Source organism: Macaca fascicularis, chromosome X (genome assembly GCF_037993035.2).
Source record: "Macaca fascicularis isolate 582-1 chromosome X, T2T-MFA8v1.1".
NCBI lineage: Eukaryota > Metazoa > Chordata > Mammalia > Primates > Cercopithecidae > Macaca > Macaca fascicularis.
The window spans coordinates 121,563,335-121,588,696 of record NC_088395.1 but is presented as its reverse complement, the minus strand read 5'-3'; the positions used below and the strand labels follow the sequence as shown (position 1 = coordinate 121,588,696).

At 37.6% G+C, this 25,362-nt stretch overlaps 1 protein-coding gene and 1 pseudogene across 4 annotated transcripts in view; one reads left to right on the top strand and one right to left on the bottom strand.

Moving 5' to 3' along the window:
- LRCH2 (leucine rich repeats and calponin homology domain containing 2) overlaps positions 1-25,362 on the top strand; it is a 129,727-nt gene that overhangs the window by 4,998 nt on the left and 99,367 nt on the right. The window lies entirely within an intron of this gene.
- On the bottom strand, positions 12,780-13,645 carry LOC107128556 (large ribosomal subunit protein uL30 pseudogene; annotated as a pseudogene).

The following is a 25,362-nucleotide window of genomic DNA, read 5'->3' as shown; positions in this document are numbered from 1 at the left end:
GCCTCTCTTTCTCATGGTTTTAGAATAGATTCATTCAGCATTTATTGAACTCCAACTTTGGAAACATGATTATGGCTAATAGAAAGAGACATAGTTTTTGTACTTAAAGAGTTTATACAATAGTCAAATGTGTACAGTAATATAACCATTAGAAAAGAATTTCATTATAATATATAACAGTATTCAAAATAATATACTTCAACATGCTGTACACATAAGAGATATGGAACTGTGGCATAAGGCTTAATTTTAGAGGGGATTAATTTAGTTTGAGAAAGCTCCTGAAAAGTTAGGTTAGGTATTTGTTGCATGACAGGTATAAGAACAGAAGTGGTTGATTGGGATGTTTTAAAATTGGAGTTAGTGGAATACTTTTGCTTAAGGTTTAAATTTGATATTTCAATTTAGATTATTTGTGATATAAATTCTGAAGCATTTATTTGGCATGAAGGTAGACAAGATCCAGAACCTCATTGAGAACATAAGAAGTAATGCTAGGGACACTTACTACAAATAAAGATAATTGAAGGCTTACAAAATTGATTTGCTGGGAGGTGCCATTTGTTTAAGTTCCTAGGCAACAGTGAAACTTTGCAAAAGAGGCGTATTGTTCTCCCAGCTCAGCCTAGCAGCCCACTCTGTGACATGCCTTAACTGCATAATACCCACCTCCCCATTCTGCAGAGGATAGTTATCGTCATGACCTAGAAAAGGAAATCTTTTAGTTTTCTTTTTTTCTCTACACTTTGAGTGTATTTGGGTGCTTCTTAAAACATTGTAATACTCTTATAATCAGTTATCTGGAAAGTTTCAGAAACGGTTGTCTGCTTCTCGTTTATAGAAAAAAATACCTTACACGCCAGGGAACCATTTAATGTAATTAAAGAAAGCTGTATAAGCCAGTTTAATAACAATGTAAGTTTATGTTTACTCTCACTTTCAACTAGTGCACTCAATCTGCTGAAGGTCAAACTGTAATGTTTAATCTTTACATTTCTCTTGTTTCATGTAAATCAGTAGCATTCCATTAACAGAATACCTGTCAATGGACTGTAATGGATAATTCAACAGTGGATATTTTCTAATATATTTTTATATCAAATTTTTTGAGGAAAAGTTCTTTCCAAATAGGAAAGTAAGTTCTTTCCTTTTCAGAAACACTTGATTCTCTGTAGTCTTTTATAATTTGTGACAGAGAATGTTGTCACTTTATCTTTAAATTAATTGTCTCAGTAGAATATTAGAGATTCAAGGTGACAAGAGACAGGTGTAAGATAACTATGACATAAACTTTTCTTTGAACCATATGGAGACAAACCGATTCTAGAACATTTGTGAATTTGGATTTCACTCAGAAATGGCTTTTTGTTAATGATTTTGTTCCTGAGAATCTAGGGTATAGAGTCTAGAGTTTTTCACTTCTTAAAAAAATAATTGCAATATGTAAATCCTTAGTATTTTGAGCTACTTGGTTGGGCATGTTTATGTCAATGGGAAATAATTACATTTAAAGTATTTGTGAATTAGAAATAGTAAATTAAACATAGATGACTGTGTCCTTAAACTACCTAGTGAGTATATAAGAATGGATTTGTCATATCCATATTTTGTAAAGGTTGTAAAGTTGCTACTTTCAGTGAGGTAATGATTTCATAATGGTTTAAAATAAGAACTCATATACCTATTATTTCCTAGATCAGTAGTTCTCATTGTGGGGAAGTGTAGGGTTAGAGAAGTTGCCTCCAGAGGATATTTTACAGTATCTGGAGACTTATTTTTATTTTTATTTTTTTAAGAGACAAGGCCTTGCTATGTTGCCCTGGCTATGTTGCCTGGGCTGGAATATAGTGGCTGTTCACAGGCTCTAACTCCAGGGCTCAAGTGATCCTCCTGTCTCAGCCTGCTGAGTAGCTTGGACTATAGTCCTACAGCACCACAGCTGGCTGAAGACATTTTTGATTATCACAGTTTGGGGGTTGCTGCTGACATCTGGTGGGTAGAGGCAAGGGATGCTGCCAAGCATCCTACAATGAAAAGGACAGCCCTATACAACAAAGACTTAACTTTTCTAAAATGTCTATGGTGCCAAGGTTGAGAAACCCTGGGTTAGAGTAAGATAAATGGAAAGTGCCGCATAAGTTCAAAGAGGGAGAGATGACATTTGATTGGGTTGTTGCAACAGCAGAGTGGGGCTTTATAAAGAAGTTGGAGGATCGGCCTTTAAAGAGGAGGCATCAGATTTTATAGTTAATTTTAGAGGGAGGAAACTACATGAATGCTGATATCTCAGAGTCTCCTCAAACTCAGTATGTCAAATAATGAACTCTCATTATTCACCCTAGGCCCCTTTGTCACGTAGATCTAAAACCTGGGACGTATTCTCCACTCTTCCCTTTCCCTCACCCTCTATATCTAGTGAGGGACTAAGGCCTGTTGGTCATAACTCTTTGAATAGCTTTCAAATCAGTTTCCTTCCTTTCTATTCTCAGTGTCAATGTTCAGATTCTCTATTCCTCACCTTTAACTGGACCTGTCAGTAGTTTCCTAAATGATCTCTCTGCCTCAAGTTTTCTTCAACTTCAATTAGTTAGCCCTTCACACTGTAGCTAAACCATTCTTTCTAATATGCAAATCTGATTGCAACATGTTACTAAAACAATGTTACTAAAACACCTTCAAGCCAGTAGCCAGTTTTCAAACCATACGTTTCAAAATCTTATTTCCTTATTCCTTGTTTTGAACATTAAAAAAGGTAATACATACACTATGCTTTAACTGTGGATTTTATTAGTTAAAATTAAATTGCTAAGATTCAGCCAAATTGTTATGTAAAACTGTGGTTCATTCTTTTGAATGGCTGTGTTATCTTGCATCATGTGAGTATACCACCTTTATTCACTTTCTCACTGATACCCATTTTCATTCACCCCCTCTTTTTCTCTTGGGAATAGCACTACTGTCAACAATATTATACATGTCTCTTGTACTTGTGCAAGGATTTCTCTTATGTATATACTTGAAAATGGAATTGCTGGGTTGTATGGTATGTCAGTGTTCAAACCGGTTTATAATTTCTGTTTCCATTGACATGTATAGGAGATCCTGTGAATCTATGTGCCCTCCAAAACAGTATTGTCAAATTTAAAAATTTTGGCCAAGTGTGTTTAAAATGGTATTTCGATGAAGTCTTTCTTGATTTACATTCCCCTGATCACCAATGATGTTAACCTTTCTTCACATGTCTGTTGGTCATATGTCTTTCCTGTACCGTGAAATAACTTTTCATTTATTTTGCCCATTTTCTGTTGGTTGGTTGTCCTTTTTTTAAAAAAAAAAAAAAATAGAATTCTATGAGTTTAAAAAAATGCTCCTTATACTAATCATTTGTTTTGTATATTTTGAATATCTTCTTGTTTATAACTTGCCTTTTTGCTTTTTGAGGGGTGTTTTGATGGACAAATTTGTAAATTTTAATACAGCCATGAATTTTATAGTCAATTATTTTTGTGTCCTATTTAAGAACATGTAAAATATATTCATCTACATTTTTTACTAAGAGTTTTAGTTTTGTTTTTGGTATTAAAGTTCTTAATTCATATGGAATCGATTTTTGTATATAGTGTGAGGTGGAGTTCCATGTTGCTGTTTTTACATATGGGTTATCTTTTTTCAGATCCATCCTTACCTATGTTGGGGCTCAGAAAACAATATCCCCAAATGAAGGCCTCAGCAGCAGCCTCAGAAGCAGAAGTTTTGCACTGACCTTGTCCTGCCCTCCTGTCTCTCGGTCCCATTCTTCTCCAAGGCTAACCATAGAAACTAGAATCCCTCTTCCCCAAGGAGGATCCTAGAAGCCAGAACCACTTTTCCTGAAAGCCAGCCATAAGACCTAAAAATAGTACTCGAATTTCCCCTCTGCCTTTCTGTGTAAAAACTGGCCACAAAGAAATGATCGGACTTAACTTGTTTGACTGTAGGTCTTAAGACCCCCATTCCAGAGAGGGCCATGCCCACAGCCAGAGAAAGAAATACAGGCTCAGAGAGGCCTAGAATAATCTATTTAATAGGTAGACAGGCCTTGCTAGGTTTCCCCACTCAGTCTGTCAGCTTTAGATCATATTATTTTTGTCCAGTCATATTTCTGCACAGCTGGGCTGTCCATACTTTGTTGAACCTAAGTGTAAAATAGGCAATTCCTCTTTTGGGTAATTAATTCTGAGGGCTCCCATATATATACTTTAAATAAACGTATATGCCTTTTCCTCATTTCAGTGATTTTTCAGTGAAATTGTGAAACTTTAGGGGACCAAGGGCCTTGGCTTCTATTCTATATCTACTTCTTTTCTCCTTACTTTACTTTTCTTTCTTTCTTTCTTTCTTTGTTTTTTTCAGGGTCTCGCTGTATTGCCAGGGCTGGAGTACAGTGGCACAATCATGGCTCACTGCAGCCTCAACTTCCCAGGCTCAAGTGATCCTCCCACCTCAGCCCTCCTGAGTAGCTGGGACCACAGGGGTGTGCTACCATACACAGCTAATTTTTGTATTTTTTTGTAGAGACAAGGTTTCACCATGTTGCCCAGACTGGTCTTGAACTTCTGGGCTCAAGTGACCCACCTGCCTCAGCCTCCCAAAGTGCTGGGGTTACAGGGGTGAGCCACTGCACCTGGCCTACTTCTTTTCTTTTTAACACTTTATTGAGAGTTCACAGACCAAAAGTGGACACATTTAAAGTATATTGTTTATTGGTTGTTAGCTGTGCAGCCATCACTATAATTTAGTTTTGGAATATTTTCATCTCCCCTGAAAGAAATCCTGTACAAATAAATCCCTTCCCATTCTCCCTGCCTCCTCCCCAACCAATCAAACCCTACACAACCATTCATCTATTTTCTGTCTCTATAGACTTACCCCAACTGTACATTTGATGTAAATGACTTCATTCAGGATATGACCTTTTGTGATTGGCTTCTTTAATTTACTATGTTTTCAAAGTTCATTTATGTTGTAGCATGTATCAGTATTTCATTCGTTTTCTTTCTGAATAATATTCCATTGTGCATTTTGGTTATCCATTCATCAGTTGATGGATAATTGGATTGTTTACACTTTTTGCATATTATAAATAATGCTGCTATGAACAGTGATATACATGTTTCTTGTGTAGCCATATGTCTTCATTTCTCTTGGTCATATACATAGGAGTGAGATTGCTGGGTCATATGGCGATTCTGTGTTTAACATTTTAAAGAAATATCAGATTGTTTTCCAAAGTGGCCACACCATTTTACATTTCCATCAACAGTATGTGAGAATTCCAATTTCTTTGCATTCTCAACAGCACTTGTTTTTATCTTTTTGTTTATAGCCATCCTAGTGGATGTGAGGCAGTATTTCTTTCCTTTTTTTTTTGAGACAGAGTTTTGCTCTTGTCGCCCAGGCTGGAGTGCAAGGATGCAATCTCGGCTCACTGCACCTCTGCCTCCCGGACTCAAGTGGTTCTCCTGCCTCAGCCTCCTGAGTAACTATGATTACAGGTGTGCGCCACCACGCCTGGCTAATTTTTGTATTTTTTTTTCAGTAGAGATGGGGTTTCACCATGTTCCCAGACTGGTCTTGAACTCCTGATCTCAGGTGATCCACCCACCTCAGCGTCCCAGAGTGTTGGGATTACAGGCGTGAGCCACTGTGCACAGCCTGAGGCAGGATTTCATTGTGGATTTGATTTTACTTTTCCTGATGACTAATGATGTTGAATATCTTTTCATGTGCTTATTGACTATTTGTATATTTTCATAAGCAAAATGACTATTCAGACCCTTTGTCCATTTACTAATTGGGTTGTCTTCATGTCTTCATTACTGAGTTGTAAGAGGTTTTTTTTTTTTTTCTTTCTTTCTTTTAAATTTCTGTATTCAAGTCTCTTAACAGGTGTATCGTTTGCAAATATTTCTTTCCTATTCTGTTCGTTCATCTACTTTGAAACACAAAATTAAAACATACTGATATCACTCATTTTATCTATTTTCTTATGTTGCTTGTGCTTTTTGTGTCATGTCTAAGGAAGCATTGCCTAACCCAGGGTCAGAATGATTTATCCTTATGTATTTTGAGTTTATAGTTTTAGCTCTTTCATTTTTTTACATTTAGCTTCACTGCTTATTTAAGTTGATTTTTCTGTGTCATGTAAGATCAGGGTCCAACTTCATTCTTTTACATGTGGATATCTAGTTTTCCTAGCACCATTTTTTGAAAAGATCATTTTTTTCTTCATCTAATTGTCTTGTCACCCTTGTTTAAAATCAGTTGACCATAAATGTCAAGATTTATTTCTGGGCTCTCAATTGTATTTCATTGATCTCTATTTCTGTTCTTAACCCAATACCACACTGTATTGATTATTGTAGCTGTGTAGTAAATTTGGTAATTGGGAAGTGTGAGTTTTCCAACATTTTTTTTTCAAGATTTTTGGGGCTATTCTGGGGTCCTTGCAGGAATTTCAGGATAAGCCACACAATTTCTTTGGAAAATGCAGAATGCAAGTTGGAATTTTGAAAAGGATTGTGTTGAATCATCAATTTGGGGGAATTTTGCCATCTTATCAATATTAAGTTGTCCAATCCATAAATAGGGGATGTCTTTTCATTTATTTATATCTTCTTTAATTTCTTTTAACATTATTTTGTAGTTTCCTATTTTGTAGTTTTTGATGCTGTTGTAGTTGGAATTTTAAAAATTTAGTTTTTGGATTGTTCATTGCCAGTGTGTAGAAAATACAACTGATTTTTATGAGTGATCATTTATCCTTCAACCTTGCTGAACTTGTTTGTTCTAGTAGTCTTTTAAATGGATTCATTAGGATTTTCTATGTCATGTCATCTGCAAATAGAGATAGTTTTACTTCCTTTCAAATCTGGAGCCTTTTATTTCTGTATCTTGCCTAATTGTCCCTGTTAGAACTTCTAGTTTCAATAATGTTAAGCAGATGCTGTGAAAGTGGACATTTTTCTTTTGTTCTTGAATTTAGGGGGAATATATTCAGTCTTTCACCATTCAATATAATGTTAGCTATGTTTTTTTTTTTTGGTTTTTGGTTTTTCGTAAATGGTCTTTATCAGGTGGAAGAAATTCCCTTTCATACCTGGCTTTTCAAATGTTTTTATCATGAAAGGGTGTTGGATTTTGTCAAAGGCTTTTTCTGTTCTATTGAGTTAATCATATGGTTTTTGTCCTTTGTTGTGTTAACATGGTATATAATATTGTTTGGTTTTTTAATATAAGATGAACCCAGTTTGCGTTCCTGACCTACCTGCACTTCAGTTTAGTCTCATACTGCCTCGGACCTCTATATTCCAGCCTATCAAACTATAATATGTGCTGCTCATTGAAAGTATCATGCTGTTCCATGCCTCAGGGTTTTTTAATTTTTTTTTTCTGTTAATATCCTTCTACTTTCTACCTGGTAAACTCCTGTTGATTCTTTGTATCCCAGATCATGCCTTTGTCTTTTCCCTTACCCCTCATCTTCTACATACAGTGATTACTCTATACCTCTATTATAGCTGCTGTGATTTTGTATTGCAGTGAATATATTTCCTTCACCCTAGTATGCACCATCAATTTAATAACTTTTCTGACAAATAAACACCGCCTCAGTAAATGCATACATAGATTTCAAAAACGTTAGCATTAGAAGAAAATATGCATTGTTGAATTAAAGAAATATGGGTTATTTGTTTGCACTTCCCTTTTTATTGGTTTTAGAGTTATTTGAGTATAGTGACTTTGTCGCCACTCCAATAGCTAGTAGTACAGTGTGTGGTACATAGTAGTTGTTCAGCATATTTTGTTCAATTAAGCCTGCTTCTTGCCATGGGTGCCTTTTTAACCCCCTGCACAATTTGTCCCTTTGCTTTTCCTCTGTGTTTTCCACTTCTTCATAAATATATACCCTGTTCTTCAGGGTATGTATTTGAGCCTCTCATTGTTTTCCTGATTTTTGTTTTTATTGTTTTGTTATTTTTAAAAATGAAAAATTAGAGAAAAGACATACATTGTTATTGCTTCATAAGCAGAGATATGAGTGATTTGAGTATTAAGCTTTAACAGTTTGGAAATTTGCTGTAGTTTTTATATATTCTTATACTATGCCACTAGATATGTTTTTATTTTAGAGTAGCTGGCTGTTTAAAAATATTTAGGTTAGCTATTCATTAAAATTGATTTGAAAGTTCTGTTTATGATGTTAAATAAGTTTGACATTGAAAATACTAAATTACAAAATGTTTTGAGGATTAATATGTTCTTTTAACAAATTTTATTTTGAAAATCATGTTTGTAGATGAAGTCCAGAAAAATTGAGAGATAAATGGACATTTCATGATTAGGTTTAGGAGTTTTCTCAGTAGTATAGCTCTGAATTATTTAAAATTGTGTTTTAGCATGTCTTGGTCTTACTTTGTCCTCTTACTGTCTGCTCTCCACCATTTGCCATGTGCAAAGTTAAGATCCCGGAATCCGCTACCTTTCAGTTACGAAGTTTATCATCCTTAGTAGGATCAGAGCTTAAAGGCACTCACAGCAGCTCTCCATAGTCACTGCTTCTTCTCTTGCAAAAAGCCTCATGAATGACTAAACTTTCTCACATTTATCAATATAATATTGTTGCCTTAAGCATCTTTCCATTGTAGTCCACTGTATACTCTTCTTCTATGTCGTTCTTTTGGAAAGTTTTCCCTATGCCACTGTTCCACTGAAGAAAAATATATGGATGCACCATAACTTATTTAGCCATTCCTCTATCATTAGGTGTTTAAGTTACTGTTTAATATTAATAAACAACCAGGTGCATTTGTGCTCCTGACTTTACATTGCTTTCTCCCCAGAGAAATTTAAACTTCTTTAGGACAGATAATGCATTCTCTGTATAAATTCTCAACAGTGTTTGGTTCGATGCTATGACTCTCTGCAATAGTTTATAATAGATGCTTCTCAAATTTTTAAACTTTAAATTATGGGAAAGAGTGTGATAATTTTATATACTGACTTCTTATACTATTTGTGTGTAGGAGAATGGCTCTGCCATGGCACCTTGGTGATCTTGCATTTTCCCACTTAGGCCACATAGGCATGACTCAACCACAATCTGTCTCAAGTCTTGGGGGAATACTCTGTGATCCTCCTTGGTACATGGTAAGATAGACTTGTGAGGAACTGTCACAAGACCATTTATTATCCACCTCTCTATCTTACAGGAGGCTGCCTCAAGGCAGCTTATTATTTCCCATTTTCATTTTGGTGAGGCATGGGACTTTCCTTCAGGCACAGTTGTGACTATAAAATGACATAGCTGCAGTCTAGAATTGACTCCTCAACAACAGAGCAACCCACTGTGTGTGTTGTCTTTCATTTAGTCCCTCCAGTTTGGGTTTCTCCTGTAGGACTAGGGACATGGGGAGCTGATACCATGCTGATATGCCTTCTCTGTCTGTGTTAGTAATAAACCATCTGAATCCATTTGGTCTTTCTGGCAGCTGCCACCGTGCTGATGTGTAGGGGCTGCTTGACCACTTAATGTAAACAAATGGGATGTTTTTGGACCAGTTTGTGGAATTTGTCATTACTTTTTAATTGGTCAATTTATTCTAAATTGCTTTTAATTTCAGGATTCAGTGGTTAGTGCTTTGCTATCAGATAACTCAAGTAAGGATGGTCCTTGCTCTCTAATACAGTATTATTTTAGGGGGTACAGTATGTAGCTATAAAATTAGTCTTAATCTGAATAAATCAAAGATAAAGCAATTAGTTTTGTTTAGTACAGTGGCTTGCACTTGTTTTTTTTTTTCTCCCTCTCTTCTGAAGGACTACTTTTGTTTTGCAATCGGAAGGCTGCTGAAGTTGTCCTGGAGAGTCAGTTTGATGCAGACCTTTCTCGTATTATATTAGACTTTCCTTTCTCATGCAGTAGAAAGGTACTAACATATCTTAACATGCAAATAAAATGTATATTGTATACACAGATCTACTTCATTTTCTGTGGCTAGTTGACCTTGACTTAGGCAGAAAGATCAAACTGTTACCAGTGGAGGGTGTCCAGGTTCTTGGTGTTTTGAACAAAGAATTGGACAAAGTGCACAAAGCAAGGAAAGAATGAAGCAGCAAAAGCTGAGATTTATCGAAAAGGAAAATACACTTTACAGGGTGGGAGCAGGTTGAGCAGCCTCTCACAGACTCAATACAGAATCTTCTTGGGTCCAAATACCCTGCTAGAGGATTCCCATTGGCCACTTTGTGTTCACGTCATGTAAATGAAGTGATGGCCCCAATCAATCTGATTGGTTGTGGAAAGTGACCGAACAGAGCCTAAAGTGAAGTTACAAAGCTACACTGCTGTGTTAACGAAGACTTGGCCTGCAGTCAGTCTGATTGGTTGCGAAAAACAATCAATCAGAAGCTGAAGTGAAGTTACAAAGTTACACTCCTATGCAAAAGTCTGATTGGTTACAAAAAGCAACCAGTCAGAGATACTTTCTATTTCCCATCTGCCATGCAGAAATAGTGGGGGTTTGCAAAGGGCCTAGTCTCTTGTTCTTTTGTTACTTAGGTGTGGAAAGTTAGGGTTTTCCTTTCAGTTTAGTTCCAGGAAGTCAGCGTGAAATGGCCCTGCCTCCAGATCCTATTCTCCTGCCTCAAAACTAATTGAACATCATCAATTCTGATGTACTAGAGATGGTCAAGATACATGTTTTGCCATTGGTTACTTCATTAATCAGACTAATCATAACAATTCAGATATTAGGGGTTTTTTTTTGCTTTAAAAAACAAGTTACATGAAAGCATGATTTTGTTTAATTAATTACTTTATTTATTTACTTTTTATTTTTTGAGACGGGGGTTCCCTCTGTTGCCCAGGCTGGAGTGCAGTGGTCCAATCTTGGCTCACTGCAACCCCATAAAAAACTGAGCAAAGGATATGAACAGACACTTCTCAAAAGAAGACATTTATGCAGCCAACAAACATAAGAAAAAAAGTTCATCATCACAGGTCATTAGAGAAATGCAGATCAAAACCACAATGAGATACCATCTCATGCCAGTTAGAATGATGATCATTAAAAAGTCACGAAACAACAGATGCTGGGGAGGATGTGGAGAAATAGGAATGCTTTTACACTGTTGGTGGGAGTGTAAATTAGTTCAACCATTGTGGAAGACAGTGTGGCAATTCCTCAAGGATCTAGAACCAGAAATACCATTTGACCCAGCAATCCCATTACTGGTTATATAACCAAAGCATTATAAATCATTCTACTATAAAGACACATGCACACGTATCTTTATTCCAGCACCGTTCACAATAGCAAAGACTTGGAATCAGTCCAAATGTCCATCAGTGATAGACTGGATAAAGAAAATGTGGCACATATATACCATGGAATAGTATATAGCCATAAAAAAGGATGAGTTCATGTCCTTTGCAGGGATATGGATGAAGCTGGAAACCATCATTCTCATCAAACTAACACAGAAACAGAAAACCAAACACCACATATTCTCACTCATAAGTGGGAGTTGAACAATGAGAACACATGGACACAGGGAGGGGAACATCACACACGGGCCTGTTGCGTAGGAAGCCAGGGGAGGGATAGCATTAGGAGAAATACCTAATGTAGATGATGGGTTGATGGATGCAGCAAACCACCATGGCACGTGTATGCCTATGTAACAAACTTGCACATTCTGCACATGTATCCCAGAACTTAAAGTATAATAAAAAATATTTTTATAAGTTTGGGGGTACAAGTGTAGTTTTGTTACATGGATATATTACATAGTGACGAAGTCTGGACTATTAGTGTAACTATCACTCAAATAGTGTACATTGTACCCATTAGGTAATTTCTCACCCCTCAACCCCCTCCTACCCTCCTAAGTTTCTGAGTCTCCAGTGTGTCTTATTCCACTGTCTATGTCCATGTGCACACATTATTTAACTACCACTTATAAGTGAGAACATGTGGTATTTGACTTTCTGTTTATGAGTTATTTCAAATATAATGCCTGTAGTTCCATCCATGTTGCTGCAAAAGACATGATTTTGGCTTGGTACAGTGGCTCATGCCTACAACCCCAACACTCTGGGAGGCTGAGTCAAGAGGATCACTTGAGCTCTGGAGTTTAGGACCAGCCTGGGCAACATAGCAAGACCTTGTCTCTACTAAAAATAAAAAAATTAGTTGGGTGTGGTACCACACACCTGTAATCCCAGCCTAGGGACAGGAGGATTGCTTATGCCCAGAAGATGGAGACTACAGTGGTCTATGATCATGCCACTGCACTCCAGCCTGGGTGACAGAGTGAGACCCTGTCTCAAAAAAAAAGATAAGATTTTGTTATTTTTTTATGGCTGAGTAATATTCCATGGTGTGTGTGTGCATGTGTGTGTATACACATATATGTACGTATACATATATATGCCACTTTTTTTTTTTTTTTTGAGGCGGAGTCTCGATCTGTCACTCAGGCTGGAGTGCAGTGACACGATCTTGGCTCACTGCAACCTCCGCCTCCCAGGGTCAAGCAACTCTCCTGCTTCAGCCTCCTGAGTAGCTGGAATTACAGGTGCCTGCCACCATGCCCAGCTAATTTTTGTACTTTTTTTAGTAAAGACGGGGTTTCACCATTTTGGCCAGGCCATTTTTTAACCAAGTCTTCCATTGATGGACACTTAGCTTGATTCTTTATCTTTGCTATTGTGAATAGTGCTGCAATAAACATATAAGTGCAGGTATCTTTTTAATATAATGATTTCTTTTCTTTCTTTTTTTTTTTTTTCAATTTGAGAGCAGGTACTGTTTATTAACTGACCAGCTTAGAAAAATAATCATGGTAGACATGTTAGCTCATTCTTCTAATTAGCCTGTTGATCTGGTCCTCCCTGTTGCCAGCATCTCCACCTTCTACAAAATGGGTGATCTTTTTCTTCATTCTGCCTCATGGAGAAGATAATTTGAAGAGCCAGAGGAAGTTATTTGCTTCTTTGAAGCATTTTTCAACAGTATAGATCTCATGAATCAGATCCTTCATGCAGATGATGCCATATTTACTAAGAGATTGAGCAATCAAAGCGTTGTCTGTCAAAGCAGTTCACTTCTTAGTGAATTTGCCATAACCACACTTGTAGATGAATTCATTTACTGACTTCAAATTTGGGTACCCCCTATGCAATATATAGCTCTACAATCTTCAGCATGTTAATTGAAGCCTTGTTGAGCTTCACAGAGGTTCCATTGAAGATTTGATGAAGGTGAAGAAGGTGCAACACCTTTCGGACCTTTGGGCTCACACCGTTGATACCTCTGATCCTGATGACAAATGCCAATTTGGGTTCTGCAGGTACATAGAAGTTTCCAGCTTTTCTTGCCATCCTTGCCATTCGAAATTCAGTTCTGTACATCTGCCTATATTCGTTGTGACAGTGCTTCACTTTTTCATAGATAACCTTCCTCCTTGCCTTTCGAAGCATGTTTTGGTCAAACTTCTTTCTCAGGCACTTGATCTTCAGCTCTGCAAAATTCCTTTACTTTTTCTTAAGGGTTTCTGGCACACCAGGAACCTTCTTCATCTTCTCTTCTACACCCTCCATGGTTCCAGTCAGAAAAAGAGGATGATTTCTTTTCTTTTAGGTAGATACTTAGTAGTGGGATTGCTAGATGGAATGGTAGTTCTATTTTTAGTTCTTTGAGAAATCGTCATACTGTTTTCCTCAGGGGTTGTACTAATTTACATTCTCACTAACAATATATAAGTGTTCCCTTTTCTCCATATCCTCATCAACTGTTATTTTTTTACTTTTTAGTAATTGCCATTCTGACTGGTGTAGGGTGGTACATTGGCTGTCTCAAAATTTTGTCTGTTTTAATTTGTACTTCTCTGATGCTTAGTGATGTTGAGTATTTTTACATTTCATATTTTTCATTTTTTCATATTCTTTTTGGCCATTTGTATGTATATAACAAAAATGGTGCTTGCTTATTGTAGAAAATTTGGAAAATAGAAGCATAGGGAAGAAAATACAAATTGCTTCTCATTCCCGCAACCTTAAATAAACATTAATGTTTTGGTATATTTCCTTTATATTCCCAACACTCATCCTCTTGCACATACCTGTAGGTCTTTATAAATTTATGTAGGATCTTTAAAGAAAACTATTGCTGCATTTGGTGTATATAGTTTTACATTTTAAATGTTCTAGTTATTATACTGTGAGCATATTTCCATACTAAGAAATCTAGTCTATAATATGATTTTTAAAGGCTACAGGATATTCCATGTTAAGGATGTAAAAATTGTTTAGCCTTTATCTTATTGTTGGACATTTAAGTTGTTTCTAATTTTTTACTATTTTAAATAATCCTGAAATATGCATATTTTTTACATATTGCTATTAGGTTTCAATCAAAAATTGCTATTAATTGAATTATTGGATCAATGATTATGAACAGTTTTAGGGACCTTGATTCACTTTGCCAAATTGCACTCCAGAAAAGTTACCTCATTTTGTATTCCCACCAATGATGTATGGAAGTGCCTAATTCAAAATAGCCTTGCCAACACCAAGTAATATCTTTAAAAACCTTTACATTTGATTAATGAATTATGGTTTTTTTTTTTTTTTGAGATGAAATCTTGCTCTGTCACCCATGTCACCCAGGCTAGAGTTCAGTGGCACGATCTTGGCTCACTGCAACCTCTGCCTCCTGGGTTCAAGCGATTCTCCTGCCTTAGCCTCCTGGGTAGCTGGGACTACAGGCACACGCCACCTCACTTGGCTAATTTTTTATTTTTATTTTTTGTATTTTTAGTAGAGACGGGGTTTCATCATGTTGGCTAAGCTGGTCTTGAACTCCTGACCTCAAGTGATCCTCCGGCATTGACCACCCAAAGTGCTGAGAATACAGACGTGAGCCACCGCACCTGAACAAATTATGTTATCATAATTTTTACATTTATTTTGATTACAGTGAGGTTGAAGATATTTTCATATGCATCTTGGTCATTGATAGTTTTCATTTTTCAAACTGTTTATGTCCTTGGCCTAGGTTTTATCTATGAGTTGTTGGTATCTTTTTGCTTTTTGATAGACTGAAGTTTTTCCTTCTTTTTATGTAACTTAACCTAGAAATCTTTCATGTGTGAATTCTTTCTTTATATTAACACTTTGAAACTCCTTCCCCATTCTAATATTAGGTGACTAGTCACTATAATGTTTTTCTTAAAGCTTGATTTTCATGTTTATCTTTTTCTTCCATCTGGATTTTATTTTAGTAAAAGTTATGTGATAAAGCAATAGTATTTGTCTTGAAAATATAATTATTCAATAGCTATTTAATAAGTAATACTACATTGATTTGAAATGACAAACATAATAAACTTTATAATGGTCGAAGTATAGTACCATTCTTAAATATCACTTTGATGTTTGAATGCTGTTACAGTGATTCATTAGTCATTATTTCTTGGTGAAACTGGAAAACTTAACTAGAATTTCCTACATATAACTCTGCATAGAGCTGCCCCCCCCCCCCTTCTTTTAAATAAGGTCTTGTCTTTCCACGTGGCTTAATTGTTGCAAGACTCACAGTTCTTTCTTTACTGAGCATGCACGTATCTGCCCTCTGGTTAGCAGCTGTGGCTTCCCCTTGCAATATCTCAATATCTGTTTTTGTTTGCACCTTTCCTTCTCAAAGTGCCTGTGCTCAAAATAAGCCTGCCATTATTGGTTGCTTCAGGTCAGTGAGATCTGCTTGTTATTGTTTATCATAATTGTTAACTTTGAAGCATTTTTTCCCAATGTCTACAAGTTATTTTTTCTCTCTGCTGCACTTGCGGTTAAAATTTTAATTCATGGAGTAGCTTACAAATTCTGTAATCCATACATCTTACTCGTTCAACAAGGTCTCAGTGTTATAGACTGTTCATTATTTTGTCCTGCACAACACCCTTCTAGGGAATACTGAATCAAGAAATCACCTGTCTTTGCAAAGGGCATCTGTTGAAGCAGATGCCAGAGCCATGGGGTTGTCATTTCCCATCAGGCTCCATCCAGTATCAGTCTCTAATGTTTCAAAGACACTTTCCATCCTTGCGTCGATAGACAGCTGTGGTGCCTTCTGTTTTCGTGCTGCTTTTGTTTCTAGCCTTAACAGTTCTTTTAGAAAGAAAAATAGATGAAGAATTGCTAACATTTAAGAACATATTAATCAGATTTTATATACTGTAACTGCTCAACTTTGAGTAATAATATTAATAGTTACCAAAGAATAGAGAAAATTTAATTATTTCTTTTTCATGTTAGGAAATAAGTATCTGAGTTGGTTGATTTTATGCACTCTCCTGGAGACATATTTCTGCTATATATTTTTTATGTTACAAGAAATGAATATAATGGTCTAATTTCCATCATTTTATTTTCTATCTTTATGAACATTACCTATCATTATGTACAAATCGACAATTTTCCCTTCATTTCTATTGATTATTTCTTCTAGGGATTTTAGGTTGTTGCAGAATATTTAGTCATTACCAATTGCTCTGAAATAGTGAGGAATTAAGTGATTTTGGCACTATTTAATAGGTAGTAGTGGATTCAGAAATGCAGTTCAGATCCAGTCTAGTGTTCGTCTCCCCTCTTTTTTAGTCAGTGAGACTTCTGTGAACTTTGTGACATACCCCAAGGATGATGCTGTATTGGTCTAGCCACAAGAGCTTTATATTATAGAAACTACAATTTTAGTAGAACTAAATGGAGGTTTTTCTTTTTGCATTCTTTCACTGAAGTGTTACTATCTAAGCAGGAATTATTTGGTGTTGGAGTGGAGTAAGAATTGATATTACCTAGAGTTGGTGTCTGGTTGAGCTTTTGATTTACCCTAACATCTCATGCTTAATTTATAGTTAATGTTTAATGGAATTTTGTCAAATGGATGATAAAGGCTATTAGTCAAGTCAGGATGCTACCTGGCAAATATGGAGAATGAGGCTTGCAAGGTGAGGATCAGAATTTGCTTGCCTCTGTCACAGACTCTGGAAATGCAGGACCACAGATAATTTGATATTAAGATATTTGAATATTTTACCTTGCATGTTTTCTGTGGTTAGGCTGCAACTTCTAAGCCCTGCTGGAAAAGGAATGGTAATGTTCAAAGACAGTTCACCATGGCTTCGTATTTCTGCACATCTTACAAGTGAGGCACTAACTGCCCTGTGTTCTGAACTGTATTTTCAATGATGTTGGTACAGTGAACAACTTTGCAAGATAAACATACTGTTTGCCTTCAGAACAAAGTGCAGACTGGATGCAGTGGCTCATACCTGTAATCCCAACACTTTAGGAGGCCAAGGCAGGAGGATTGCTTGAGCCCAGGAATTTGAGACCAGCCTGGGCAACATAGCAAGACCCTGTCCCCCTGACCTTTTTTTTTTTTTTTTCTTTTTTTTTCTTTTTTTCTTTTTTTTGAGACAGTGTCTTGCTCTGTTTCCCAGGCTGGAGTGCAGTGGCACACATGGCTCACCACAGCCTCAACCTCCTCAGGCTCAGGTGATCCTCCTGCCTCAGCCTCCCAAGTAGCTGGGACTATAGGTCCATGCCACCACACCCAGCTATTTTTTTGTATTTTTTGTAGAAATGGGGTTTTGCTATGTTGCCCAGGCTGGTCTCAAGCTCCTAGACTCAAGCAATATACCCTCCTCGGCCTCCCAAAGTGTTGGGATTATAGATATGAGCCACTGCTCCCGGCCAGGATCCTGTTTCTTAAAAAAATAGCCAAGCATGGTGGTGCATGCTTGTAGTCCCAGCTACTTAGGAGGCTGAGGCAATAGGACCGCTTTAGTCTGGGAGGTCAAGGCTACAGTGAGCTGTGATCTCACCACTGCACTCCAGCTTGGGCGACAAAGCAAGATACTTTCTTAAAAAGCAAACAAATAAAACAAAAACAAACCAAAGCAAAGGCAGGATGAATTAGATAGTATTTCTCTCCAAAAGCAAAAGACAATCATGCTTAATTAAGTCCAATAAAATAAAGATAATGTCTCCCTTAGAACAAAAGGCAGGCATGCTTACTATGATAAAAGATTTGGGTTCCCTCAGCTCAGGTTCCTTTCCTATAATGTGATAATATTGCATGTGTATGCATCCATCTGGGCCCATCAATGTTGCCCCTATGCGATTTTGGGGAGTAAGGGGAACTGAGCCGAATATGCTGTTCATGCCACTTGCTGTGTTGTGAGCAATAAAGGGCTCTCTCACACAGGAGTCTCATGTCTTCTGCTAGCATCTATACAACAGTGTTAGGCTAACATACTGGCTTACAAGTAGGGTAAAATCTGACCCTTCAGAGTTCTTGACAGGTACTCAGCACAATGATTTTGTCTATAAGATGTTATCCTCCTTTAGACAAAATTTATTTGACTAATTTTATTTAATTCTTGTTTATTGAATTGGTTAAAAATATTGAAAAAGTAATAACAGCCCATCTCTTTAAGTATCCGAGAAAGCTGTGTGTCATCTCAGATGAAACAATTTTGAATTGGTAAATTAGGAACAGCTGAGGGCTTTATAATCGTGTTCGTTATTGTCTGAAACAAAAATTGAACCTAGCAGTAAGATTTACATTCTGCCTCCTATTGCAAGAAGCAATCTTGGTGGTGTGTGTGGATATTGTTAGGAGATTTAGAATTCTTCAGACCCTGGTTTGTGGTTGCAGTGGGACAGAATATTTGAGATGTGGGACAGAAGGTTGCGATAGTGTGTTAGAGGACTGGAAAATCACACATAGAACATAGACTTTGAAGACACATGAGTTTGGAATCCCAGCGCTGTCAGTTATTACTAGTTTTTAATTTTTTTTTAGCTTTGGGAAGGCATGTCATTGAGTGTACCGTTGCTTCATATGTGTATTAGTCTGTTTTCATGCTGCTGATAAAGACATACCCGAGACTGGGCAATTTACAAAAGAAAGAAATTTGTTGGACTTACAGTTCCACGTGGCTGGGGAGGCTTCACAATCGTGGCAGAAGGTGAAAGGCACTTCTCACATGGTGGTAGACAAGAGAACAGAGCTTGTGCAGGGAACCTCCCCTTTTTAAAACCATCAGATCTCATGAAACTTACTATCATGAGAACAGCACAGGAAAGACCTGCCCCTATGATTCAATTATTTTCCATCAGTTCCCTCCCACAACACATGGGAATTCAAGATGAGAGTTGAGTAAGAACACAGCCAAACCATATAATTCTGCCCTTGACCCCTCTCAAATCTCATGTCCTCACATTTCAAAACCAATCATACCTTCCCAACAGTCACACAAAGTCTTAACTCATTTCAGTATTGACTCAAAAGTCCACAGTCCAAAGTCTCATCTGAGACAAGGCAAGACCCTTTTGGCTATGAGCCTGTAAAATCAAAAGCGAGTGAGTTACTTCCTAGATACAATGAGGATACAGGCATCTGGTAAATACAACCATTCCAAATGGGAGAATTTGGCCAAAATGAAGGGGCTACAGGCCCTGTGCAAGTTTGAAATCCAGTGGGGGAGTCAAATCTTGAAGTTCCAAAATGATCTCCTTTGACTCCATGTCTCACATCCAGGTCACGCTGATGCAAGAGGTGGGTTCCTATGGTCTTGGGCAGCTCCGCCCCTGTGGCTTAGCAGGGTACAGCCTCCCTCCTGGCTGCTTTCATAAGCTGGCACCGGGTGTCTGTGGCTTTTCCAGGTGCACGGTGCAAGCTGTCAGTGGATCTACTGTTGTGGGGTCTGGAGAACGGTGGCCCTCTTCTCATAGTTCCACTAGGCAGTGCCCCAGTGGGGACTTTGTGTGGAGGGTCTGACCCCACATTTCCTTTCTGCACTGCCCTAGCAGAGGTTCTCCATGAGGTCCCCACCCCTGCAGCAACGTTCTGCCTGGACATACAGGCATTTCCATACATTCTCTGAAATCTAGGTAGAGATTCCCAAAGCTCAATTCTTGACTTCTGTGCACCCGCAGGCTCAGCACCACATGGAAGCTGCCATGACTTGGGGCTTGCACCCTCTGAAGCCACGGCCCAAGCTGTACCTTGGCCCCTTATAGTCATGCCTGGAGTGGCTGGGACACAGGGCAACAAGTCCCTAGCCTGCACACCGTACAGGGACCCTGGGCCTGGCCCACGAAGCCATTTTTTCATCCTAGGCTTTCAGACCTGTGATGGGATGGGCTGCTGTGAAGACCTCTGACATGCCCTGGAGACATCTTCCCCATTTGCTTGGGGATTAACATTTGGGTCCTGGATACTTATGCAAATTTCTGCAGCCAGCTTGAATTTCTCCTCAGAAAATGGGATTTTCTTTTCTATCACATTGTCAGGGTGCAAATTTTCCAAACTTGTATGCTGTTTCCCTTTTAAAACTGAGTGCTTTTAATGGCACCCAAGTCACCTCTTGAATGCTTTGCTGCCTAGAAATTTCTTCCACCAGATACTCTAAATCATCTCTCTCAAGTTCAAAGTTCCACAAATCTCTCGGGCAGGGGCAAAATGCCACCAGTCTCTTTGCTAAAACATAACAAGAGTGTCACCTTTGCTCCAGTTCCCAACAAGTTCCTCATCTCCATCTGAGATCACCTCAGCCTGGATTTCATTGTCCATATCATTATTAGCATTTTGTTCAAAACCATTCAACAAGTTTCTAGGGAGTTCCAAACTTTCCCACATTTTCCTGTCTTCTTCTGAGCCCTCCAAACTGTTCCAACTTCTGCCTGTTACCCAGTTCCAGAGTCACTTCCACATTTTTGGGTATCTTTTCAGCAGTGCCCCACTCTACTGGTACCAATTTACTGTATTCATCCATTTTCATGCTGCAGATAAAGACATACCCGAGACTGGGCAATTTACAAAAGAAAGAGGTTTATTGGACTTAAACAGTTCCATGTGGCTGAGGAGACCTCACAATCATGGTGGAAGGTAAAAGGCACATCTCACATGGTGGCAGACAAGAGAATAGAGCTTGTGCAGGGAACCTCCCCTTTTTAAAACCATCAGATCTTGTGAGACTTACTCACTATCATAAGAACAGCATGGGCAAGACTTGCCCCTAGGATTCAATTAACTCCCACCGGGTCCCTCCCACAACATGTGGGAATTCAAGATGAGATTTTGGTGGGGACATGGCCAAACCATATCAACATGTTAAATGAGAAACAGTAACTACCTTACAAAATTGTTAAAAGGATTAGAAATAATCTATGCAAAGTGCATGGTATTGTGATCTAGCATATAGGGTGTCTGTGTATAATATTTCCCTCAATTCCACTTAGGTTATTCTTGATGTGAATTTAGAGTTCTGATTTCAAGTTATTTCTCCATTAACTCCCATGTTCCTTCAAGCAGACAATTCTATGGTGATTACTGTAACGATGAAGATGTGTTCAAACAGCACACTTCATTATTAGGAATTTTATCAGAGGTAAAAATCACATGGCCCTCTCCTTAATGTGTCTGTTTAATTTCCCTCTGCTTTCCTCTTATAAGGATACATGTGATGGCATTTTTAGGGCCAGAGGTAAAAGTGTGTCAGGCTTTCAAATATTACCTAGGATTTTTTTAAAAAGGAGAGACTATGGTAATCTATATTATTAAACAGCACTTAAACTCAAGTTTAACAATTTGTGCAAAAAACTCTCTCTACCCATTTGTACACTGAATACGATAAGACTATAATTAGTACAGTATAATAGTATAATTTCTGAAAGTCATTTTGTATATTTGGAAGAAATGGTAGCCAGTGGGCCAGGAATTTCAATGGGCAGCAAGCAGATAGACCAATCTGTGGCTCTGTGGGTGCAGCTTGGGAGACAGCAAACAGATTTCTATTCCATCTGACTCCTCTCCTTCTCTAGTTCCTTGGTCTCTCAAGCTCAAGAGTGATACAGAACATAATTTAGATTGGGTTACTTAAGATTATTGACCAAGGTCTCTAATAGACTCCCAGCAGTTTTACAAGGAATGTCTTGAAGGAAGGCGGGAAACAGTACATAGCAATCTGTCTACTGTTGATTTACTGCCAATACTGGATTTTATGATTAAAAATGAGACAAGAAAAACAGCTCAGTGGTTATAAAGGTGCTTATCCCTTTGGATACTAATTAACTGAGGTATCGATACTGCACAAGAAAAAAATACACAGCTATATAATTAAAAATATTTACAATCATTCTCTTATTAATTCCAATAAACTATCATTATGGTGTGTATTAGTTTCTTGTGCCTGCCATAACAAATTATCACAAACTTAATGATTTAAAAAACAAATTTAGTCACTCACAGGTTTGGAGACTGGAAGTTAGAAGCGAATTTAATTGAGCTAAAATCAAGGTTTTGGCAGGGCTGCACTCTCTATGAGGAGGCTCTAGGGGAGAATCCATTCTTTGCCTCTTCTAGCTTCTGATGGCTACTGGCATTGTGTGGCAGAATTATTCCAGTGGCTCCCTCCTTCTCCACGTGGCCCCCTCTTCAGTCTGTGTAGTTTACCCGCTGCTTTCCTCTTACAAGGATACATGTGATGGCATTTAGAGTCCACATGGATGATGCAGGCTAATCTCATCACAAGATTCTTAATTACGTCTGTAAAAACTTTAGCATATAAGATAACACTTACAGGTTCCAGAATTAGGATCTGATATCTTCAGCCTACGATAGGAAGATAAATACACGTTTTAATGTCCTTTTTTATGTGGAAAAGGTGAAACATTTTTATAATTTTATAATTGTCTTTTCCCAAGTGCTGTTTGTTGCCTAAGAAAGTAGGCTTTGAAATTGTTGTGAAGTGAATCTTCCATGGAGGAATAAATGACCAGTTTTCCAATTTTTATTTATTTTTATTTTTTGAAAAAGACAGGGTCTCACTCTGTCACCCAGGCATGAGTGCAGTGGCATGATCATGGCTCACTGCAGCCTCAACCTCCTGGGCTCAAACCATCCTCCCACCTTAAGAGTAGCTGGAACTACAGGCATGCACCAAGCCCAGCTACTTTTTGTATGTTTTTGTAAAGATAGCGTTTTGCCATATTGCCCAGGCTGGTCTGGAACACTTGGGCTCAAATGATCCCCCAACCTGGCCCTCCCAAAGTGTTGGGATTACAGGCATGTAATCCCAACAGGCCACCAACTACACCCAGCTGGTTTTTTCCCCCAATTTTTAGGTGGAATTTTTATTTATTTAATTTTTTTGCTGGAACTCAATTAAAATACCAGTTTTGCATGTATTTCTCAATTATTTGTTCATTATTAGTCATATTTTTCTAGTTGCCCTAGTGTACATGTTAAGTGATTTTTAATGTTTAAAAAGCTCCTTTATTGTATATCACAAGATAAACATTTTAAATCAGTTTAAATTTTATTCATTGTAGTGATATAAAAGTTAATCTTCACTTTTTTGATGGAAAATATGAGATGCTGTTAGTTTGAGATAGTTCAAGAAATTAAGACACAAATAGTTTTGTGTTATTTCCCATCTTCCTTTCCATGGTTGTATTTTTTTGGCACTGTTACTGTATTTACTCAGTACTTTAAAAAGGACGTTCATAATGATTTAAAATCTGAAACACCTAAGAATTAGATTTTGCCGAGACCAGCTCGGTTGTGCAGACCTTAAACCAGTGGCACTAGAGGAATTGAAGACACACACACAGAAATATAGAGTGTGGAGTGGGAAATCAGGGGTCTTACAACCTTCAGAGCTGAGAACCTTGAACAGAGATTTACCTGTATATTTATTGACAGCAAGCCAGTGATAAGCATTGTTTCTATAGATTATAGATTAGCTAAAAGTATTCCTTGCAGGAAACAAAGGGATGGACTGAAATAAAGGGATGGGTCTGACTAGTTATCTGTGGTAGGAGCATCTCCTTAAGGCACAGTTCGCTCATGCTATTGTTTGTGGTTCAGGAACACCTTTAAGTGGTTTTCCACCCTGGGTGGGCCAGGTATTCCTTGCCCTCATTTCGGCAAGCCCACAACCTTCCAGCGTGGGCTTCATGGCCATCACGAACATGTCACAGTGCTGCAGAGATTTTGTTAATGGCCAGTTTTGGGGCCAGTTCATGGCCAGATTTGGGGGCCTGTTCCCAACAAGATTTATTATTCTTTATTTGATTTAACTCCATTAAATAAGAATAATAATTATAATTTTAAATGGTATTTAGTAAATAAATACATGGAATCATCCAGAAAATAGTTTATGAATGCACATTTAATTAAATTCCCTAAGGGAGCTTATAATGTTACTTTGTAATTTAACTAAATAATCTTTTATTTGAAGGGGAATGAACATAAAAGATTATGAAAAATGTGTAGATTAGTAATGTCTTGATATTATTTAAATCATTAAATTATTCTTGTTATTAATACTGATGGTTTAGTATTTTTTTCTGTCCCTTTTTTGTAGTTTATTTGCTTTTTTCATATGTTATTTTTTCAGAAGTTTTAGGTTTACAAAAAAATTGAGCAGATAGTACAGTTACCCCATACTCCTTTTCTCCAGCTCATAGTTTTCCTATTTTTAGCATCTTATATTTTTGTAATGTGTTTTTACAATTAACGAACCAATATATGGTACACTTGATGATTACGAAAATTGATGAAGCTATACTTTATTATTAAAGTCTATACATTAGGGTTCAGTCTTTGTGTTGTATAGTTGTATGTGTTTTGACAAATGCATGTGTCATGTATGCATCATCACAGTATCACATAGAAGAGTGTAACTGCCCTGAAAATTCTGTGTTCCATGTATTAATCACTCTGTGATATGGTTTAGCTCTGGGTCCCCACCCAAATCTCATATTGAATTGTAACCACCATGTGTTGGGGTAGGGACCTGGTAGGAGGTGATTGGATCATGAGAGTGGTTTCCCCAATACTGTTCTCATGATAGTGAGTTCTTATGAGATCTGATGGTTTATAAGTGTGTAGCATTCTCCTCCTGCCCTCTGCCTTGTGAAGAAGGTGCTTGCTTCTTCTTCACCTTCTGCCATGATTGTGTTTCCTAAGGCCTCCCCAGCCATGCAGAACTGTGTGTCAATTAAACCTCTTTTCGTTATAAATTACCCATTCTCAAGTGGTTTTATATCACAGCGTGAGAATGGACTAATACAGAAAATTGTTACTAAAGAAGTGGGGCATTGCTATAAAGATACTTGAAAATATGGAAGCAACTTTGGAACTGGGTAATGGGCAGAAGTTGGAACAGTTTGGAGGGCTCAGAAGAAGACAGGAATATGATGTGGGAAAATTTGGAACTCCCTAGAGACTTGTTGAATTGTTATGA